Here is a 24,071-nt window from a genome sequence, read left to right on the forward strand (position 1 = left end):
ACGGAGACGCCTCTGGCTTGGTCCATCTCGCTGAGGAGTGGCTTTGCCAGTAACGGAGGGCTCGGGGCTCCCGTGGACTGTAACGGTATATCTGTGGAAAGAAAGAAAAGGCCTGTGGTGAGCCTGCAACCCCAGTGCCAAATCACAATGCATAATTGGCCCTGATTTTTTCCATATGTATCAACAAAAACAGCGTTGCTTTCATGAGAGATGAAAGCAACCCTTTTCTTTGGTCATATTTCCTCTTTGTGTATAGTTCCCAGGTCTCCACTGGGTTCATCATTCTCTGTGTAAAGCAAACCTAAAAGAGAAAAAAATCAGAAATTAGGGATATGGAAGGACTTATGGAGAAAATACCTTTCTTTATGTTTTCTATGGCAAAGAGGCTGTTTTCTTCCTTTTCTTAGCCAAAATGAAATTAATTTGTCAGAGTTTTGGTAAAATCATACTCTCAGTGTAGTGAAAGCATGTAAGTGCTTAAGAGCAGGGGATCAACGGATATGTGTGAACTCTCTCTCTTAAAGGACACTTATTCATTCATTCAGCCCTCCTTTTGTGTTAATCTGCTCAGGCTTCCACAACAAAATGCCACAGGCTGGGAGGCTTAAGCAACAGAATTTTTTTTTCTCACAGTTGTGGAGGCTGGATGTCCAAGATCAAGATGCCATCAAGCTTGGTTTCTCCCGAAGTCTCTCTCCCTGGCTTGCAGATGACTGCCTTCTCTCTGTGTTGTCACATGGCCTTTGCTCTGTAACAATGGTATCTCTTCCTCTCCTTATAAGCACACCAGCCCTATTGGCTTAGGACTCACCCTATGACCTCATTTAACCTTTTTAAAAAAAATGTTTATTTTTGACGGGGGAGCAGAAGAATGGGGGGCAGGGGTGGCCGAAAGAGAGAGAATCCCAAGCAAGCTCCATGCTGTCACCCTGTCAGCACAGGACCCGACCTGGAGCTCAGTCTCACGAACCGTGATATCATGACCTGAGGTCGAAATCAAGAGTCAGACACCTAATCAGCTGAGCCACCCCAGTGACCCTGACCTCATTTAACCTTAACTGCATCTTTAAAGGCTCCATCTCCAAATACAGTCACGTTAGGGTTCAAGGGTACAGCATATAAACTTTGAAGGGACACAGTTCAGTCCTTGACACGTTTACTGAATACTGTTGTGCTGGGTACTGGAGATACAGAAAAAAAATTATATAACAAGCTGGACTCTGGGAAGCTGGGAGTCATATAGACTTGTAAAAAAAACGCATGAAACATGATACGCAATTTGTATACACCAAAGGCATCAAGGGAGAAATTCTACTTTGTTTCGGTGAATGGAAGAGGAGAAGAAGCCTTCAAAGACAAGAAGCAGAGTGAACTGAGTTTTGAAGGAGAGCCTGGCATAGGCAGGATGACAGGGAAAAGAATAAAGAATATGGGTACAATAAGCCAAATCTCTCTCCTGTCCTCTGGAAGCTTCTAAAAATACTCTCTCAACTTCAAAGGCCTAAACTTCTATAATTAGGGATAATTTCTTTCATTAAGGCATTCCTTCTTGAGAAAAAACAAAAACAAAAACAAAACTGTATTGGTTGGAATGATCTCGGTTACAAACAGCATAAAACCGTGATACAGGGTGGCTTGAACAGTAGGGACATGAGTTATTTTGCATGAGCAGAAAAGATCAGTGGAGGGATGTCTTCCAGACATAGTTTGAAGTGTGGCATGAAGTGTGGCATGAAGGACTCAGGCTTTTTCTGTCTCTCCAAATTGCCTTCCTTACCACTGACCTTCGCCACAGGCGGGATCTTCTCCTGGTTATAATGGCTGCCAGTGGAAATTGGGTTTATGTGATTACTTATTCGCACCCTGCAGGAGAGAAAAAGAAAACCTTGCCCCCAGTCATTGGTGTGCTGGTGTTGGCTTGTATGGGCTTGTGAGTACCAATTGCCAAATTTTTAGGAATTTTGCATGCTAGTTGTTAAACATAGTTGTTACTAAAAATTAAATTATATAAATGTAAAATGAAATGAATTATATAAAAAAAACAAAGATAATAAAGAGTCAAGGCTCATCACTTCCTAATTATTTCGCTACTTTCACTATTACCTATGCCCTTGACATAGTTTACATCTATCCTACCTGTATGAGGGTGACGGTAGGTAGCGATGTACCATTGTACTTCCCTCTCCGACCCCACATCAGTGGCTTGAAATTAGCCATGGTGGGAGTATTTATAGCTCAGAAATTGGCAAATGCTTTAAATCAGGTCGTGATTTATTGTGTTTTGGTTGTCTACTAAGAAAGTGATGGAGAAAGGCAAACAATGAAGATTAAACTTTAAACAGTATTGTTCTAAAGCTGTTACATTGTGAATAGTACAAAAACTCCAGGGCTATTCTTCCAGTGTTATCTGATTCAGCAAAGAAGTCATTCACATCATGCACAAATGAGTGGAGTTCTGACTATGTTTCTTCATCGTCTTCTTAACATATACGAAAGCAGCCAACACTCGTGTCAGTATTACACTCGCTCACCTGTTCGTTGTAAACATAGGCTGGTTATAGATGTAAGAGTGGCAAGGCCGATTAAAATATTTTCTAAAAATCAATTGGCTGTGTGGAATTGAAACTAAAGAGCAATGCATATTTTATGTTTGTGTGTGTGCCTATTGGCTTCCACACATCCATTAGATGAGTAAATACTTGTAATAAATGTATATAGGTATACATATAGGTGTATATGCATACAGGTCTCTAGGCATAGGTGTCTACCTGTATGTATGAACACACTTTTCTTTGAACAGCCTATTGTTAACATTCATTGGTACTACTCTCCAGTCCTTTAGTTTGCTTGGGCCAATATAGTTTCCATGTGCACCCCGAAACCTGTATTGCCATGTATTAATTACCCTTTGTGTCTGGGAATGGGTGGTTTTCTGAAGTAAACAGAAGGTTTGCTAGGAAAAAGGAAGTGGAAGATAGATTTTGGACAGGCAACCAAAAGTACCATCAGCAAACATGACACATTAATGTCAGTCGTCATAGTGTGAATTAATGAATGACACCTTTTCCAGTAGAATAGGTGTATCAGAGCATGTTGTATAGAACTATTGGCAATTTGTGCTGTTTAATTCTTTGTTGCAGGTCCTATACATTATTGGATGTTTAGTAGCATCTCTGACCTCTACTCACTAAATGCTAGTACCCTACCTCCAGTTGTGACAACCAAAAAATGTTTCCAGGCATTGCCAAAGATCTGCTGGGGAGCAAAATAGACCCTGGTTGAGGACTGGTGGCTTAACCCCAAGACTTACTGGTTCCAAACCTGAAAGTTTTTCATTTCCTTTTCCATTCTCTCTAAGGTAAAGCTGTCTGCAATTGAATGTTAAGTTGATGGTTCAAAGGCAGCACCAGAAGATGAGGCACATTCCTGAGAGCTGGAACCCTGGGCTCCATAAAAGTAAGTCTGGGGGCAAACCTTCTGGGCTTAGGAGAGAGGGTTGTTCCACTTGGGGAAGTCAAAGACTCCAGATGCTAACCTCTCCTCAACTTGGCAGATTTCACTATGCCTTTTCCCACCTTTGGAACTCAAAGGATATGAAGCTCTTGACATGAAGATCTACACGTAAAGATCTTTAAAAGGCCTTGGTACATTTTTGGAAACCTTAAGAAGATTTTTACATGGAGTTAGAAGGGGCATTTCATTTTGCTTGCATTTGGGTTCCAGAAGCATCAACCTTTCAGACCATAGCAATGATGTACATTCCAAAGGAAGCAAACAAAGGCTTCTGAGTGATTTGCAAACTGTCCAAAGTCTGGGAAATGTCCTCATGCCAGTCTATTGACATTTGTGTAAAATAAGCTTACCCTCTCCTCAAGAAAGCCCTCCTTAGACCTGCTTCCCCTTCCATCTGGTCTTCATCTTTCCTTAATTGCTAAAGATCTCAAAGGATTAGTCTTCATTTGCTGTCACAATTTGTTCTTCTGTTAATTCCTTGGGTTCTGTCTGCAAATACCAACAGTGATGTTCTGATGTGTTCAGTCACCTCCTCCCAAACATCATAATTCTGTTTGACTTTTAGGACAGCTTTTGATTCTGCTGGCCATCCTCTCTCTCCCATACGTCTTTTGCCATCTGTTAGTTCCGTAATGCCATGATATTCCTCCTACTCTCCTGTTGAATTCTTCACTGGTTCTCTTTTCTCTGTGTGCTGCTTATGTTGACATGTCCTTCCCAAGTTTCTGTGTGTTCCTGTTCTCTCCTTTCCTCTCTCTTTGGTCCATCATCTTCTTATCCCCTCTCAACTCCAGGAGAATGGCTCCCAAGTCTACGTGTCCAGTTGAGATGTCTCTCTTTGGCTCCAGAGACGATGAATCTATTCGTCTTCACATGTATGCGCCACAGGGTCTCAAAAACAACACGTCACTCCTTACCTTTTTGCCTAGCTTGTCTTCTTCTCATCCCTATCTCAGTAAAATTGGTTTCCTTTATGTCTCCCAGGCTAGAGAGCCTAAAGACACCTTGAATTAACTTCCCATGTCAATGAATCCCATGGTGCCATCAGTCTCTGAACCCTGTGCATTTCACTTCCATCATTTCCCTGGTGTGCATTCCACCCTTCCTGCTCTTACCACTCTAGACCACAGGTTGGTGACCTTTTTCCTAAGACCACTTTTTCTTAAAAGAGCTAGATAATAAATATTTTGGGCTTTGTATGTCATACTGTCTTTATTGCAACTATTTAACTCTGTCCTTGTACAGTGAAAGCAGCCATAGATAATATGTGAATGGGAAGGTAGGCATGACTGTTTCAATAAAGTTTTAGTTACAAAAATGGACTGTTGGTCCCAAATAGCCCATGGGACAGTTTGCTATCTCCTGGCTTAGAGGGTTATCACTCACTTAGTTTATCTAATTATTCTAGGAGCTGATCTCCCTGTTCCAGTTTCATTTTCCTCTAACCAATTATTTTTATCTTGCTGTCCAAAGTAAATATTTGTTGATGAGTTCATCTTCCTAAAATGCGGGTTTGATTAGACACATCAGACATTAAGACACTAGATAACTTAACTTTCTTTGAATATGCCACACACTCAAGCTCTGTAATTCTCCCTTAAGTGTGTTTCCTACCCTGGAGTGCTCTTCTCTGTTCCTAAATCCTTATAATTGCCAATGCATTAGACTCAGCTACAAGTTACTTCTTCTAAGGTGCCCTCAATACCTCCATTCCCAACTCAGAACTCTTCTTTCTCCAATACCGTCAATAATATACCACTCTCACAGTGATATCACCTTACAAGTCTCATAGTAAAGTTACTTCTACCTTTGTTTGTCTACCTCCCTCGATCAAAAGGACAGAAAGTGTCTTTTTAAAAGATCATTTTTACTCCCCAACATATTACTCTGTTCAAGTAGACTAGTTTCGCTACTTACACACTCTCCAATCTCAGATACAAAATATATACGTTTCCAACCTACAGATGCAAAAAAGTTACATTCCAGAGCCAAAGCAAGTCCATTCCACCCACCACCACCAATCTCAACCACTGCCTCTTCACCAGCCATAGTTTACATACTGAGTCTACGATTAGTGTTTAGGTTTGTTTTAAAAAAAACTTTTAAATGCTTATTTTTGAGACAGAGAGAGAGAGAGAGAGAGAGAGAATGAGAGGGGGAGGGGCACAGAGAGAGGGGAAACAGAATCCAAAGTAGGCTCCAGGCTCTGAGCTGTCAGCACAGAGGTGGATGTGGGGCTCAAACTCACGAACTGGGAGATCATGACCTGAGCCAAAGGCAGACACTTAACCGATCGAGCCACCCAGACGCCCCAGTGTTTAGTTTTTTTTTAATTAAAAAAAAAAACCATGAAATTATGTTGCAAAAATGAATATGTTGAAAGGTCTAGGGAAATGAGGCTATGATGGAAATAAAAAGAAAAAATTATTAAAAAATGAAAATGGCAGGAAAATGGAGAGTGCTGAATGCATGGATTGAATCATTTGTCTATAAACATAATTTTAAAGGACCAAGAGTGAAGCAGATAATGTGTGAAGAGTACAAAGTCAATGTGATGCCAATGCAATTAACCAAAAGCAGTAATAGGGGAAGGTATATACTGAAAAAAATGGAAACATATTTTGAGGGTTTATCTAGAGCTGGCACTATTCAGTATGATAATTACTAACTACAGCATGGCTGTTTAAGTTTGAAAAATTGAAATTAAATAAAATTTAAAATGCTGTTCCTCAGGGTCATTAGCCATATCTCAAATGTTCCCAGCCACTTATGATCACCATTTTGAAGAGTGCAGGCATAGAACTTTACTATCAACACAGAAAGTTCTATTGAATAGTGCTGGTCTAGGATCAGCAAATTAAAGTGCCTCTTAGCTGGAAGTTGAGTGAAAAAAGGGTGGGGCTTTGAGAAGGTAAAGGCCAAACACAGTAAACGAGCTGGTGGTGAAAATTCTTTCAAAAGCGACATCTGGTTCCACAGAGTTGAGTCCTACTGGAATCTGCTCAGTGTCCATGTGAAATGAGAGATAATCAGCCCTGAATTGATGACCTCAGAAATTCAATAGTTCTCTATATTGTTGAGAGCGTCAAAGTATTACCAATGTTATTTGCTTTCCTCAATGTAGGTTGAAATGTATATTTTAGGAAGGGATGCTCTGCAATACTATTTGCCAAACTGTGGGTCAAAATCAATTAGTGGGTCATGAGTCATTTAGAAGGATACAAGCAGACCTTTCTTAATGAAATAGAACAGACTGGGAAATATCAGGCATGTTGCACGCTGTAAGGGCAAATGGTGTTTTGTGAGACTTTTGTTTCAGTAATATTTGTATTTTTTAGTGTGAGTCGGGCCCCCAAAGTTCGCAAGCCAGTGCTTTTCAGAACATAGATTAGCAAGGGAGGAAAAAGGATGTTTAGACAGACCCATGCTTCGTGTAGGACCTGTGTGTGAAGAATACAGGCTTGGACCCTTCTCAGTTACTTGGGCTTATGAAAAAGTCACACCTAGAAAACAGCCTGGTAGAATCCAACTGGTTTATTCTTTCCTCTCACTTCTGGAAATGGGTAGATTGTTACCAATTCCTACATTATCCCTTATCCCGGAAGAAAGATTTTTTTTTTTTCCTACCATAAGAGGTAGCTAGCTGCTGAGCTGGCCTGCCAGAAGTGGACTGACCCCATGAGTCAGGGTTAGCTACTTAGAAAGTGGGTGTAACCTGGGCATGCACAGGAGAGGCAAGACCAGAAAGTCCGAGATATGTTCCCTAGCCACACAGCTCAACAGTTACCTTCCTGCTTGGCAAAAACAAAAGCTCTATTAAATTTTGAAAGAAGAGAATAATGCTTGTCTTATTCACATATTAATATGATTTATTTAAAAACCCTGATCCTGTTGCCTCAGAACGACTTATAATATTCTGTTTATCTCTTGGAACGTTGACAATGAGAGTTCAGATTTCTCCCTCTGGCCTTCTAAATGATCTCTTTCGGAGCTGGTGGGAGCCCAGCGTACTTGCTACCCTATACATTACATAGTAACATGGAAACCTTGATTGCTGACTTAGGCCAATTTAATTAAAAATTAAAAGGAAAAAAAAAACCCTAGCTTAGTGAAAATTCCTATGGATGGCCACCCAAATTTGCAGAAAGCCTGCAAACTTGATTAGTCACTTGAAAAATTGCATTGATTACTTATAATTGTCATTAAAAGTTCAGTTTCAAAATTCTTTCCTCAGGTTAAACATCAAATCAGTTCTGACTGAAATATATACATCTCCTTGTTCTAAATTATCTACATTTTCATAGGCAAGAACTTTTTGCTCCGATGGGGGTAGATATTAACTAAAATTTTGGAAGTAAATTTTCTCAGGGCATTTGGATGGATGAGATATTCCCAAATTCTTTGCCCCTGAATTTTTACTATACATACATGTATGTTTTTAAATGTTTAACAAAACTGACTTCAGAATGTTTCTATATATCCGCACTTAACTCTTTAGTTTTCTCTATGAGACACTGTTTTATTAGCAGGACTCAGCTGCCAACTACATGCATTATTCACAGATCACATCGATCACAAAGTCATATCTCCTAATGGATTTAGACTCCTGGGTCCTATATTCTGAAGACCATCTCCATGAGCACCTCAAGTTCAACATGTCCAAATCTGAGCTCGTCATTCTTCTGCCTCTAAGCTTATCACCTCCAGCTGTATTCCCTGTCTTGGGGAATGGTATCACATTTGCCTCATTTCTTTTTTTTTTTTTAATTGTTTTTAAAATATAATTTATTGTCAAATTGGCTTACATACAATACCTAGTGCTCATCCCAACAAGTGCCCTCCTCAATGCCATCACCCATTTTCCCCGCTCCCCCAACCCCCCACCCACCCTCATTTGTTCTCTGTATTTAAGAGTCTCTCATGGTTTGCCTCCCTCCCTCTCTGTAACTATTTTTCCCCCTTCCCTTCCCCCATGGTCTTCTGTTAGGTTTCTCAAGAGCCACATATGAGTGAAAACATATGGCCTCAGTCTTTCTCTGACTGACTTATTTCACTCGGCATAATACCTTCCAATTCCATCCATGTTGCTGCAAATGGTATAATTTTATTCTTTGTCATCGCCAAGTAGTATTCCATTGTATATGTAAGCCACATCTTCTTTAACCACTCATCAGTGATGGACATTTAGGCTCTTTCCATAATTTGGCTATTGTTGAAAATGCTGCTATAAACACTGGGGTACATGTGCCCCTATGCATCAGCACTTCTGTATCCCTTGGATGAATTCCTAGTAGTGCTATTGCTGGGTTGTAGGGTAGTTCTATTTTTAATTTTGTGAGGAACCTCCAAACTGTTTTCCAGAGCTTGCCTCATTTCTTAAACTAGCAGTCTTGAAGTGGTCTTGAAGATTTCCAAGTCACCAGCCCCTCATTAATTAAAAACATTAATAATTTTAATGAAAAAACATTAGGGTTTTATCAGTTCTTCCTCAGAAATGCCTCTTATGTCTCAGACTTCCCTGGCAGGCCTGAGGCAGGCTCACTGTCTCTCACCTAAATTACAGCTACAGCCTCTTAGCAGGCCTCCCTCTCCATTCCAGTTCCTCATCCATGCTTCCTCTGTGTTATCTTTCTAAAAAACAAACAAACATACTCCTGACACTCCACTGCATGACTCTCCCCTGTAGGATACTCTCTGTTTTCTGCTGTTGCCTACAGGTTGAAACCAAACTCCCCTGAAAGGCAAAGTATCCTCTACAATTGGCCTCTTGCCCTCTGCCACCTCTCCTCTCCCTCTGCCCCTCCCAAATATGGTGCTTCAGCCACACTGAATTTCCCTCCACTCTTCAGATGAAAGGTGTTTTCCTATTCTCTGCCTTCATAATTCCTCTTTTCCTAGAATGCTCATATCCTAGCTCCCCAGAAAGGTACCTTTCATCCTTCAACACTAAACTCAAATGCTACCTCCTATAGGAACTTTTTGTAATTACTCCATAAAGGTTGTTAGTTTATTGGTCCCTCTTTTTTCCGTTTCTCTATTATAACACTTTTCACATTGTATCACAATTATCTGCTAACGCGTATGGACTATTCTTTAAAAAATATTTTTTTAATGTTTTATTTATTCTTGAGAGAGAGACAGAGACAGAGCATTAGCAGGGGAGGAACAGAGCAAGAGAGGGACACAGAATCCGAATCAGGCTCCAGGCTCCGAGCCGTCAGCACAGAGCCCGATGCGGGGCTCGAGCTCACAGACCATGAGATCGTGACCTGAGCTGAAGTCAGACGCTCAACCGACTGAGCCACCCAGGCACCCCAAGGACTATTCTTAAATGTTTCCGGATCTTCCCAAATCTAACTGTAAGGTAGAATTGCCCTTCCTGGTTTCCTTGTGGTTGGGTGAGACCAATGACTAGTTCTGGACAATGAATTGAGAGTGGAAGAGAGGAGTGTCATTTCTGGAATGGACCATTTCATTGCTTCTGCAAGTCTCATCAGACATTTTTCTTCTAGCATATTGACTGGCAATGTTAAAGATGGTGACTGCTTCATCAACCGAGGCAAGTGCTGACCCACAATGGGCATGTAACATAAGTGAGAATCTTTGCTAATTTTGGCCAGTGAGATATTAGGGTTGTTTGTTTCTGCAGCATAAGCTGGCTAATCTTTCCTGCTACAGTGTGTCATCCCTATGGGACAGTGAACTCATCGGGCCTCAGTGTATTATCTAGGCATTCCTGTTGTCTTGCAAGTGCACAGTAGTTGTTCAATGAAATAATTGAATGAAGGCATACATAAATAAGGTATTTAAATCCCAGAGATAAATAGAAAGCCATTAATAAAAATATAGTATTTCCACGCCTGTTAAAAAAATAATGGCCACTCGAGAAATGTACTTAAATGCAATTCAAAACCGCTCTCTTTGATAACAGTTTTCATTAAGTTTCCTATGCAGTTTTGTATTCTGGCTCTGGACTCTACACTGCAATGAGGTGAATGTTTGTTAAAGAAACGGCATAGGAATAACATGTTTCATTTGTAACTCTCTGTATGGTTGGGTGCTTGGTCCTAATGGACCGTCAGTGCTTTTTAGAAAACAGCCCTCAGTAATGTGCACATTGCCTTGATTAGTTGAGCTCCCAGGCTGTCCTGAATGCTGTGGAGATCCAGTAACCGCCTTCAGATGTCTGTCTCGTCATCCCCACAGAAGTTAAGGGACTAGATGTTTTGAAGCAACCAGTTACTGGTATTTGCATTTTTTCAGTGATGGAAAATGACAAGCCACTGCCCGTGAGCCAGCTGTGTGTTTGCCTTTGTAAGTGACCAAAACTTTGTGTCAAAGCCCCACACACAAGCTAATCACTTGCACTTGGAGCCGCTTCCTCTGTCTTCTGGCAGAAGCTCAACATTAGGAAATTGTGACTAATGGCAAGGGGAAAGAACCCTGGGAGGCTTATCTAGCGGGGGAGGGCTTCAAGGAGATCTTTATAGGAGCCAGAGAAAAGTAAAAGATGGCTTGATTAACCAAGATAAGATAGGAACGGGCAAAGTGGACAATCTTTCGAAAGGGGACAAGCATAGACACAAGGGACTCCTGAAACGAGTCATGGTTATTATTAGCATCAGGGTTATTATTTTATTGCATTGGAGCATGCACAGTTTATGATTCTCCAAACCTGTAATCCAGGCTTCCAAAGCCTTTGCAAGCTATGAAACTTGTCTCAGTATGACCTCTTTCCATAGACTAAGAAGGGGCAAGGGAAGCAGGGCACTTAATAGAAGAGGATTTGGTCTTGAAATCAGACCCACCTGGCTGGAGGTCAAATCCCACAGCTACCACCTTTCTAACTGTGTGATGTTAGGCAAGGCACGTCTCCTTATTATACCTCAATTTCTTCATCTATAAAACGCTGTGTTTATGACGCCAGAGTGTTGTGAAGATTCAATGAGGTTATGCATGTAAAACTTTTACTTTTATTAAGCTTATAGTAAATGCTCCAATAAGTGTTAGTAGTCATCCAGTTCTGAAATAGCTTTGGGAAGTCCGTTTCTTACAAATGTTCCTTATAATGATCAGAGTGGAGAGCTTTATGTGACAGGGATGAGGACCAGAAAGGTGAGGCATTGGAGGTGAAAGACCCTTTTTGGACAACTCATGCTTCTAGTTTCCTATGAGGAAACTGTCCTGTTGTCTCCGCAGCAGGCAGTAGCAGCTCAGAATTGCAAGCCTCCCGCTGACGGTAACAGCCTGGTAATCGAACAAAGCCCCACAGTCTTTGCCTTCACAAAGCAGAGGCCCAGGAGTTGCTGTTTTTTCAAAGGCTGTGTTTGAGCTTTGTCAGCTGGCTGGGCTGAAGTTTATCCTGTGTCCACTTCCCTTATCAGCCGCCCATGGCAGGCACACGTTTCTTTGCTCAGTGAATGGCAGGACTTTAGGACTCCCTGTTGACAGAGGCAATCCATCTTTCTCCTGCTGCCATCTTGAAATAACTTTGGAGCAGCTTGTCCAAGGAAATGGAAGCAGCCATGACGACTAGGAAGTTTTCTCAGGAATGAGGAGCACTTACTCCTAACGGCCTTTTTCCGTACAGAAACTCTGATGAGGCTATATTAAAGAGGTGCCCAAAACATCTGGGCTCATTTACGGGGCGAGTGGGAGGCATTTTCATAAGACAGGCCAGAGTACCTGACTCATAAACCATCTTCACACAGTGTCTTTAAAGGAGGTTTGATGAGGAGGAGACAAAGTCTGACAAAGTCAAGACTGACAAAGGCAAGACACTCTGCATCCCTCTCAGCCTCTTGGAGCTACTTATTGCTCAGGTCACACACTGTCACCAGAGCAGAGGCAGGGCTACCTGCTGTCCCTAGAATGTGCCTCTGGCACTGCCCCCACCTCAGAACCCCCATGACTCCGGCACCTGCCAGGTGTTTGGCAAGTGCTGTGCTATCCGGTCCTTCCCATGTGATTGGCCCTAGACTTTGATTACTGTTTTCCTTTGACAACAGAAAACAAGGGGGTGGAGACATCCCTCATCATCTTTAGTTTTCCCTCCTGTACAGATGGATTGTACTCTGTATTAAAGATCTCAGGCTCATAAGAAACCAAGTTATCCTAAAGACTGATTAGGGTGAAAACCAGCATCCCTGTTTTTCTCTTCTTCCCTACAAAGTCAGAAAGTCAGGTTAGGGGACTACTTGTGAAAAACAGTCCGTGTAGTTTGGCCACAAGGAAGGTTGTAGGGTGGAAGTTTAGTCTGGTCAAAGCAGGTGTGTGAGAAGTTCCAAACTTGTTTTAAAGTCCAACTTGGGCAGGCTCATCTCATTACACAACCCCAGGGGGCATCGTTCACATCACAGACTATGTGAATGGCACCCTCTGGAGCTGTGTAGTTTACAACCTGCAAGGCAGGATGCAGCAACCTGAACTTGAGCCTCCGTTCCCACATGACCAATGAATCGTAGCCTCATGTTAGGTTCCGTGTGCTGCTGTGTCAATACACTAGTTGGTGGTTGCAAGTCACTGCCGTCTAATAATAAAGTACAAACATTTTCAAACATGTTCCTTCTTTGTTATGAGTTAAAGAAAGCCAAGATCATCATTGCTAGTTCACTGTTACTGTGAGTGAGCTATGCTGGTTTTGCTTTCCTTATTCCAACATATACACATCTGAGAGAGATAGAGATAGAGATAGGGATAGAGATAGGGATAGGGATAGGGATAGAGACAGAGACAGAGACAGAGACAGAGATAGAGATAGAGATAGAGATAGGGATAGGGATAGGGATAGAGACAGAGACAGAGACAGAGATAGAGATAGAGATAGAGACAGAGATAGAGAAAGTGATGGAGGTATAATTCCCAGAATGTGAATTGGGTATAACTGAACATTGCAATCACTTATCTTAGTGTGCCAGGGATATGAAAGTCATTGACCATGTGTGTTTTGATAGAAACAGAGTCAAAGGTCTCCAGAAAAGACCAGGAGCTCTTGGGGGTAAGGACTATATCTTGGGCATCTTTTGTCTTAAAGTTAACAAACTGCCTGGCACAGATTAAATGGTCAGTGGACACTGAATTTAAATATTTATCACCAATACTCCTGGCACCACCTTGCCTTTGGAGGCTAGGGACTCTAGCTCCCATACTTGAAAGATAGAGATTGTGAAGCACCCAACCCATTCCTTATCCTTTGCTTTGGATTGGATTTCTCTGCTTCGTACTTAGTGATCAGCATTTTTAAAAGAATACTTTCAAAGAGTGGTGATAACCTTGCTAGATTTGGCAAAATAGTTTATTCCCTGCTTTTTCTCATGACATTATAATCAATCTTCATTTTTTGTTTAGTTATAAATATGCCTCTCAGGAATGTAGGATATATTTGGAGAGAAGCAAGTGGTAGGCTTGGCACGGATTCCTTTTTTTTTTTTGAAATGGGAAAATCAAAGCTGTTAATTCGGACTTATATCAGAGGTGGAATAATAAAGGCAGTTTTCTCTACCTAAGCGGTTTTGTGAAACCAGCCCCATCTTGGCTTAAAAATCACATTAAGCCTCTGGCAGTCCTAGAATTTACAGGGTCCTTGGAGATCACCTCATACAGCCTTCCCTTCACAATGAAGGTCCTGGGAGCGCAAGTGAAATTGATCCTTGAGGAAAATTAATTTAGGCAAAAATTATCTGCCTTCTGCAATATGGGATAGTAGAAATGTGGCTGGGCCTGTGAGCTGACAAGTTGGTGGTCACATCTTGACTCTTCGGCTTGCTGTTTGAGTTCTGGCAAGTTCCTGAACTCCATTCTTCTCATATACTAAGTGGGGTACAGTCCTTCCCGGTCTGGGGGGGGGTGTAAGGAGAATTAGAGGAGTGTGTCTTTCACTGTGCTGGCCACAAGAAAGTACTCTCTACAAGTATCTCTAAGGCTATTCCTCACCCCTGATGAAATCAATAACTCTATATTCTCTGTAAGAATCTTTCCTGCATAGCCAAAAATTGGCAAAGCTCTTTCCCTATCACTGCTACCTATGTACTTGTGGAAAAACTTTCTGGACTTACTTAGGGACTGACCAAAATCCAAAACACTGACAATACCAAATGCTTTTGAGGATGTGAAACAACAGGAATTCTCTCTCATTCATGGTTTGTGAGAACACAAAATTGAACAGCCACTAAGGAAGGCAGTTTGGCAGTTTCTTGCCAAACTAAACATATCCTTACCATACAATCCAGCAGTTGCATGTGTTGGTATTTCCTAAAATGAATAGAAAATCTATGTCCACACAAAAACCTGCACATAGATGTTTATAGCAGCTTTATTCGTAATTGCTAAAGCTTGGAAGCAACCAAGATGTCCTTCAGTAGGTGAATGGAAAAATGAACTGTGGTACATCCAGGCATAGAATAGCATTCAGCACTTGGAAAGAAATGAGCTATCAAGCCTTGAAAAGACATAGAGGAATCTTAAATGCATATTTCTAAGTGAAAGGAGTCCATCTGAAAAGGCTACATACTGTATTATTTCATTTATATGCCATTCTGAAAAAGGAAAATCTATGGAGACAGTGAAAAGATCAGTGGTTGCCAGGGGCTGGTGGGAAGGGAGAGATGAATAGTGGGAGCACAGAAGATTTTTAGGGCAGCGAAAGCAATCTGTATGTGCTATAATGGCGATGTGCGTCATTATACGTTTGTCAAAACCCAGAGCATGTACATCAAGAGTAAACCCTAATGTAAACTATGAATTTGGGGTAATGAGGATGTGTCAGTGTAGGCTCATCAGTTGAACGAATGTACCACTCTGGTGGGAGATATTAATAGAAGGGGAGACTGTGCATATGTGGTGGCAGGGGAGAGTACATGGGAACTCTCTACTTTCTGCTTGATCTTTCTGTGAATCTAAAACTCCTCTAAAAAATAAAATCTATTTCTTATAAAGTCTAAAATTCCAATTTTTTTCTAATTCAAATTGCTCTGTCTCCTCATAATTGCCTTAGAGATTTGCAGCTTTTTGATACGAAACGGGTGGATGCCATATATCACTTGATAATAATTCTCACCTTTCATATCCATGGTACCATAGATCCTCCCCCTCTGGCAAACCTTAGATGAGATTGGCCTTGAAGATAGTTGGTTTGTAGCCTGTGGATAAGACAGACCTCATAGTGAATGAAAAGAAGCCCCCATCTGTGGTACATAGTTTGTACTAAGGTGGAAATGCCAAACACAGAAAAGTCTTAACCACCAGAGCATTTTCCACCAAAGGCTTGCATCCAGGTGGACCTGTTGACTTGTTCCCTAATTTTGTCCTGTGGTTGTTTTGAATCCTCTATTTGAGTCAACCATTATGAAGAGCTTCATCTGGGCCTTTGAGGATGAAGTCACTGCACCCTAAAATCCTTGGTGGAGTAAGTCAGGCTATAAATGCATCTCTATGTGAACACACATTTCACTAGCTCTTCTTGCTCATTTTCTTAGGCTGTTCTCATTGCTACCGAGAAAAATTGAGTTGCCACAAGTTCACTCAAGGCCTGGGGGGAGCTGTAAGGGTGGGGTACTAGGACTCTGCATGGGACCCTATAAGACTTGGTCATTTGTTTCTTATACCTGTCTCTTTCCACACCCAAGAGCTCTCCCCTGAGCACCACGATGGTCGGGACAGGGCAGGATTAGGTAGGAGAAGGTATGCCCCTGTGTCCCCTCCTGTCCTGTTGAATAAGGACACTCAGTTCCTGGGGCATTCCTTACCAAGTGATGAAATCATAGCAATCAGGAAGGAAAGATAGTGTTGACACCACCATGGCCCCACTTTTATTCTCATGAGTGCTCCATGTGTTCTTGTGGAGGATTTTTCATACTGAGTACATCCAAGAAAAAATTCTTGCATTTGCATCCTTAGTCAGTGGGCATTTAAATGCTCTCAGCGCCTTCCCCCAGAATTTGGGTCCTCAGTGGGAGAAATAGTGCATCGGGTACAAGAATCCTTTCTTTTCTATCTCCTTTGCATTCACTCAATAACGTGGAACCTTATGAACCCAGATGCTTCCCTAACAGTTAAAGCTTTAGAAGCATCACTAATACCCTCTCCCCTAAATGCCTGATGCCCAGTTGGCTTGGTGTCACTGTAAGGGAACTGGGTTTTCCAGAGAGATTTGCCCTGCCTTCATTTTGAATGCACTAAGAAAATGGGACCTATATAAAAATGAAAGCAGCCCCTTTTCCACAGGAAATCAGGTCTTCTGAAATTTGAGTGTCTTCGTTTGTGTTGGCGTTGAGTTTTGGGTGAAGGTTCAGCTAGATTTTTGTTTTCCTTAAAATGTTCCTGTCCATAGATATACTGGCTAGTGAAGCCGAGTCATGTGATCCAAGTTGGCAGATGTTTTGCTTAAGTCACTAGAGTTTGGCATGAATAAAGATTGAACAAGGATTTAGGATTAACTTCCTTGGTCCCAAAAGATGAACTAAGTTTTTGAGACCCTTGTTTAAGGGATTAGCATCCAAATTGCCATCCACCATCTGGGTATTTGACAAAAAAAAGTTTGGAGTTTTTTTTGTTTTGTTTTGTTTTGTTTTTTCTAGTTCTCCCTTTGGTCCACTTCTAAACCCACATAAAAGCATTTTGGGACTGGTCAGAGCCCCACAGAAAGAAATAGGAGACTGCGATTTTTGGATAAACGTTTTTCCTTTTTATGGAGATAATTTGCAATAATACTGACTTTCAGCATAGTCTCCATAGCCTTTATCTTGATCAGAAAACATTTTGAATAGGGTGATGGGGAGGGGGTGAGCTCATTGCCTGCAGTGACTCCCGCACAGGGACCCTGAATAAGACATTCATTGGCGGAAAAGCAGTGGTAACCGTAAAGGGTTGGGGGGAAGGGTGGAGAGAAGGCTGAGTAGGGCTGGGGTTCCTTCCTCCTCAGGGGAGCTATTTTTTGCTTTACATGCAAAGAATTGCTTTGTACAGCCAAGTTGGTCCTGATCTTGTTTACATAAAAGAAATCGAACATTTATTTTGTGCCGGGTAATTTTTTTCTTCTTTTGCCAGTCAGAGGGTCCTAGGCAAATCAATAAACAAAGACCCTGCTCTGTTTTCACTTTGTGGCTGGGGGTTGAGACGGGGTAACCCTTGAGTGACTGGATTAGCTACTTCTGTGGGTACTGAGTCTTTGGGCCTTGGTTGGGTGGGTTGTCAATGACACACTGGCCCTGCTGGGAACCTGGAACCCCACAAGACAGTGGGGGGACCTCTGGATTCTTGGGTTCTGTGACAGATGGCAAAAGTGACAGAAAGAAGAAAATTCCCTCTTGGGCCTCAGCAGAAACCAGCTGAAGCCCCGAAGCGCATGACTTGGTTACTCTAATCTTTGCCCAGTCAACAGCCAGCATTGGTGTTGGGCATTAAATCAAACCAAATGCCTTTAAAAACTATAACTCTGAAATTTGGCTCTGCAGATATGGAATTCCATAGAGAGGCTCCATGCTGAGAGGAAAAAATATTTTTTTTTTTCCGAAATTTACCTGCCATGAACTTGGACTGACCCTTTGTTCTCTTGTTTTGGGACAACATGAAAAATAAAAGGAAAAAATGTATTTGTTGTAAAAGCATTCCCTTAACCAATGTTCAACTGGCTAGCTTTCCCCCTTTTAAAGTGCACAACAGTGAATTTTTATGGTGGTTCATCATCTATAAATCCTAACCATTTAATTTCTTCTTTAATTTCTGTTAGCTTTGGTTGAAGCAGCATGGTTGAGGAGGGGAGAATAAGAGCTTTGGAATTAGACCCGGACTTGGATATTCATTTCATCTCTTACTAGTAGGTTGACCTGCAAGAAGCCATACAACCTCCCTAGGCCCCATTTTTCCTCTTTGTAAAACCGGAGTGATGAGACTTAACTTAGAGATAATATTTATAAAGAGCTTAGCATACCATAGGCTCCCACTAAATGGTACTCATTATTGGTTTCATCCTTCAGACTTGGGAGTTTGTACAAGAGGGCCTGTGCCGTTAACTGGTTGTGGGGACTCTTCACTCTTCCTAGTGGCCCTAGAATAGCTTTTAGTGGTATGATCAGTAACATGTCAGTCATACACAATAATGTATTTGTGTGTATGTATGTGTGTGTGTGTACAATTATATTAAACATGCCCCACAGAAAGCCTGCACTAATGAAATAAATTAAATTAAGCAGTCTTTGCTTTTTGCCAAATATATATTGTTACCCAAACTGGACATAGCTCATTACCTTGAGTATACACATGTTTGAGCAAAGATAAAATAGTAGACACGATTTTGAATTGGTCAAGAAGCCTATGAGTCTAAGTTCAGCCACTTACCAGCTGTATGTATTTGAGTAAATTATCTAACTACTTAACCAGATGGAAAATTATGTGGAGTGCTAATTAAAATTAATAGCTACAGTGTTCTGAACTTTTCACATATATCAAACTCTTTTAACAATTACCTAAACACAATTTCATGGGAGAGATATTATTCTTAGCCCCATTTTACAGATGGGATCCCTGAAGCTCAGAGGGATTAAGTATTTTGCCCAAGATCACACAGATGAAACCTGGTAGAGCTAAGATTTGAACACAGAGAGCTTGAGTTTAGAGTCCATTATTTTAGCCACTGTATTATTCCCCCTCCAGTAGTGATGGAACAGTCTGTGGACAATAGATATGAGTGTGAGTCCCAGCTACATCCTTTCCATCTATGTGATCTGTGTGAAATTTCTACCTAGAGCTCTTTCTAAGGCTGAGCTCAGATAATGGGATTATGGCAACTTGAGTGTAATGAAATGACATGATAAAAACTATGTGAAAGGACCAAGTTAGAGTGAAGTTGTGTCATGAAAGAATTAGAACATGGAAGTCATTGCCAAGGGCGAAAATCATGCAGAGTCAAGATTACCCTTGAAAATCCCTTGAATTGCTCACCATGTTCTATGTACATATCTGTGCACACAGCCTGTTACAACAATGATAAACCATGAGGGGAGGGTTCTCTACAGATTGCGCTGAGCAGTCCACACATTCTGTCCCCATGACAATCCTATTTAAATTGATATTTTTCTTTTCTGCTGGCTGCACAGAAGTGAAGTCATGTTCTCAAATACAAACGATGGGGCTCAAATGAGCTGTGCAAATTTTGGATGAATTAGAGCCACTCTTCACTGGTGGGAGCATTCTAGCATTTTCTACCCTCATAATTGCTACAAGGATCAAATAAGGTGACTTAAAACCTGCATTTGTGCATTTGTGTTCACCTTAAGTCATCATTAGATAATGTTTGGCAATATTTGCTTACACTCAGAACCATCCTACCCACTGGTTTGCTTATTTGTTGCTTTGTTTTACCTGCTTCCTCTTCTGACTCTAGTTTTCCTTCTGTCCTGTAAATAAAGTATTCAACAAGATTTAGGGACGCTCCGTGAATATTCCCTCTTCTGCAACATGGTTTTCAGCTCCCACATCCTATCAAACTTACCGCTTATTCAGTTCAACGTCATACATTTATCAAGGGTTTCCTGTGCACCAGGTTCTCTGTTTTCTGCAATTCTCACTCTCAGGAAGGGTCTATAATCACCTTCAGAACATTTCCACATAGAAGTCACACCATCTCTTGATCTCAGCCTGTTTAAACCTGAGTTGGGCATCTCCCTTGCCTTTTAGGAGCTATTTCCTGACTTCCTGGTTTCTGTTGGTGGCAGCGGCTTCTCCCTGTCAGAGGAGCCTGACAGATCCGCAATCTCGCAAGAGCCTCCTTTCTCTCTCCTCACACCTGCAGAGAGGCCCCAGGTCCCCACTTCTGCGATCCTTTTATTCCTTTTGCCTCGAAACCAGTGCAAGAGCACCCCCCTCCGCCACCCCCCCCACCGTCAATCTCTTGCATCCTGTGTCTCTCCAGTTTCATTAGTGTATGTGCATTTGTGAGACTAACTTTCCTTAAAAGTGCTTTGTACTGCTTCCAAGAGAAATCTAAATGCTGTCTGGCCACAGCCTAATGGGGCAGTATCATCTGTCTCTCTGCTTCTACAGGATTCTACAGGAATACTTTCCATCAGTCGCACAGGTGTGTTTGTTACCGTTTCCCCAGATACTCAGCATTTCTGTTCCTGAATACTCTGTCTTTATTAAGAAGATGGCAGCTCTCCACAAAATTAATCTACAGTAGTACCCTCTTATCTGTGTTTCACTTTCCATAGTTTCAGTTTCCCACCATCAACTGCGGTCCCAGAAGCAGACGATCCTCCTTCTGATGAATCATCAGACAGTCAGTAGTCACCGAACTTATGCCACGATACCTACATCATCTGCCCAGCTTCACCTCATCTCGTAGGCATTTTATCAGCTTACCTCATGGCAAGAAGGGTGAGTACAGTACTATAAGACATATTGAGAGGGAGAGAAGCAGCATTTTCACATAACCTTTATTATAGCATATTGTTATAACTGTTCTATCTTATTAGTTATTGCTGTTCATCTTGTACTGTGCCAAATTCATAAATGTAACTCATCAAAGGTCTGTATGTATAGGAAAAAGCAGTATACATAGGGCTCATCACTATCCATGGGTTCAGGCACCCACTAGGGGTTTGGAACATATCCACCTCAGATGAGGGGACAATTGAAATGCAAATAGATTTGTTTTTGTAACTTCTAAAGTTTATCCGCAAGAATAGGTGCACATGAATAACAAAAACATATTTAAAAGGAAGAAATTGGAGGGGAACCTTACAGTGAAAGATAGTAAATTGTAACATAAAGTTGCATTCAAATAAACATGCAGAACCTGAAACAGAATAGATGGAATAACTAAATGGACCCCCAAAGCAAGGATATGTCTATTTTCTGTACCTGGGGAAAAAAACCGAGCATTTAAAAATAATGTGAATGAAGGATTATCCAATAAATGATGCTAGAATAATATTTACTTAAAAAAGTAAGTTAATCCTTTACCTCTCACCATACACTGAAAGAAATCCCAGGAAGATCAAAAATCAAAAAGATAAGCACACCATAAAAGCACTAGAGGAAACCTTAGTTAACTATTCATGTAATCTGGGTATGTGGTGGGTCTTTTCAGGCAGTACCCCAAGACAGAAACCATGAAAAATGTTTAGATATGGAACTACATGAATATCAAATTATGCATAAAAAGTTATCATAAACAGAATGAAAAGCAAATAGTAAAACTGAGAAAAATATTTATAACATATCAGACAAATAGGAAATTACTATCTTCAATATGTAAAGAATCATCACAAGTTTATAAGAAAAAAATAAACACTATAATAGAAATAAAGGGGCAAAGGCTATTAATAGGCAGTTTACAGTGAAGAAATAGAAATGGCAATACAAATATGAAAATGTATTTAATATTCCTTATAATCAAAGAAGTGAAAGTTTAAATAAGTTACCCCAAGGAATAAGATATTTTTTTACTTTATAAATGTCTATATTCCTGAATAAATTTAAAGAAGGACATTCAACTAAAATAACAAGAATAAAGCATGTTACTGTGAAATCTGTGTAAATCTGTAAAGCACTTACCATCTTTTTGATGGTAAGGCAGCCTAGGATTTTTCTATCTTGTGCCTTGAGAGTGACCTATAGGAGTATATTTATTGGAAAAATTATCTGCCAATAAATACATCGTTAAGAGAAAAAAGTAGCCAATAGATCAGAATGTGTGATAAGACATTTCACATTTTGGCAAAAATATATGTAGAAATATAAAAAACCATGTAGAAGAAAATCTTAATACATATAAAATAAAATGTTGACAGGTGTTGTCTCTAGGTATTAGAAATATGGGTAGTGAAAATTTTTTAAATTTAAATTTAAACATTTTTCTTACTTGTGCTTGTCTATTTCCTAATTTTTCAGTCATGAGTTCGTATTGCCCTTTAAAAAAATGTAAGTGTAATGCATGTACATAAAAGTATATAACTTGTAAGCACCAGCTTGATGAGTACATTGCAAAGCGAGCACAGCATGCCTGTTGTGTTAGTTCCTATGGAGACACCAAGAACCTCTCGCATCATCAGGTGCTGCGTAGCGGTTCCTTTCCCCAATTTATCCCTTTCCTCTTGAATGTCACTATAAGCAGCAAGGAATGACCAGGCTGCACCTTCTACACTTTGCCTGGAGATTTCCTCTGCTAACTAAATATCCAAGTTCACAGCTCACAAGTTCTACCCTCCACCCAACAGCAGAACTCCATTCAGCCAACTTTTTTCATACTTTATACATGGGTTGCTTTTTCTCCGGTTTCTAAAGACATGTCCCTCCCCAGAAGTACCTTTAATGTTTGCCTTTCGTTCGAGACTCTATTTATGATAACATACGTAGTTTTAAGAGGTTAGAGATTTCCCTTTCTTGACCTTCACTTCTCTCTGAGCTTTAACCAGAATCACCTTTAAAGCCCATATTTCCACCATCTCTTCAAGACAACCTAGGTTTTTTCTATCTTTTGCCTCAAAACTCTTCTAGCTTACACCTATTATCCAATTACAAAGCCACTTCCATATTTGTAGGCATTGGCTACAGCACCACCCCACCCCTTAGTACCAAAATCTGTACTTGTTTCTCTAGAGCTGCAATAACAAATTACCACAAACACGATGGTGTGAAACAACAGGAAGGTATTGCCTCACAGATCTGGAAGACTGAAGTCTGAAATCCAGGTCCTCAGCAGGACCATGCTTCCTCTGAAGGCTCTCGGACTGAATCCTTCCTTGCCTCTTCCAGCTTCTGTGGCTGCAGGCATTTCTTGGCTGGTGGCGGCATCCCTTCAGTCTCTGACTCTGTCTTCACAGGAGTCTTCCCATGACCCTCTCCACTCTGTGTCTGTGTGTCTTCTCCTTTTCCGTTTCTTACAAGGACATCCATCGTGGGCTTCAGGGCCCACCCTAATCCAGGTGATTTCTCGTCAGATCCTTACCTTAATTACATCTGCAAAGACCCTTATTCCAAATAAGGTTGGGGTTCCAGGTGGATATCTTTTGGGGGATACAATCCAGCCCGTATTACCAATATGGCTGCCATCCAGGTCAAGAAATAGAATGTCCTCATGTCCCCTGCCAGTCTCTACCCCTCTCTGATCTCCACAGATAATTATTATCCCTCCTAAGAGGAGAGGTCATTTTTAACCTATTTAAAAATTATATAAATAGAATCATACACTATGTTGTCCTTTTTTTTTAAAGTTGTTAATGTTTTATTTTTGAGAGAGAGAGAGACAGAGTGAGAGCAGGGCAGGAGCAGAGAGAGAGGGAGACACAGAATCCGAAGCAGGCTCCAGGCTCTGAGATGTTAGCACAGAGCCCGATGTGGGGCTTGAACTCACGAACTGTGAAACATGACCTGAGTCAAAGTCAGACGCTCAACTGACTGAGCCACCTAGGCGTCCCCACTGTGTTGTCTTTTACATCTGGTGTCTTTTATTCAACATCATATTTAAATACACCCATGTTGTTGCATGTAGAGTATCTTGTTAATTTTAGTTGACATATGGTATATTTCATCATGTATCGTATACTTTATTCATCCATTCT

General features: G+C 41.0%; 1 long non-coding RNA gene across 1 annotated transcript in view; it reads left to right on the top strand.

Moving 5' to 3' along the window:
* Nucleotides 1-23,745, top strand: part of LOC123383939 — a 182,653-nt gene extending 158,908 nt beyond the window's left edge. The window contains exons 5-6 of the long non-coding RNA XR_006594375.1: nucleotides 3,359-3,456; nucleotides 20,718-23,745. This is a non-coding gene — a long non-coding RNA (uncharacterized LOC123383939). The remainder of the gene's footprint in view (nucleotides 1-3,358; nucleotides 3,457-20,717) is intronic.
* The last annotated feature ends 326 nt before the right edge of the window (nucleotides 23,746-24,071 follow it).

The sequence above is a fragment of the Felis catus genome, chromosome A2, assembly GCF_018350175.1.
Source record: "Felis catus isolate Fca126 chromosome A2, F.catus_Fca126_mat1.0, whole genome shotgun sequence".
NCBI lineage: Eukaryota > Metazoa > Chordata > Mammalia > Carnivora > Felidae > Felis > Felis catus.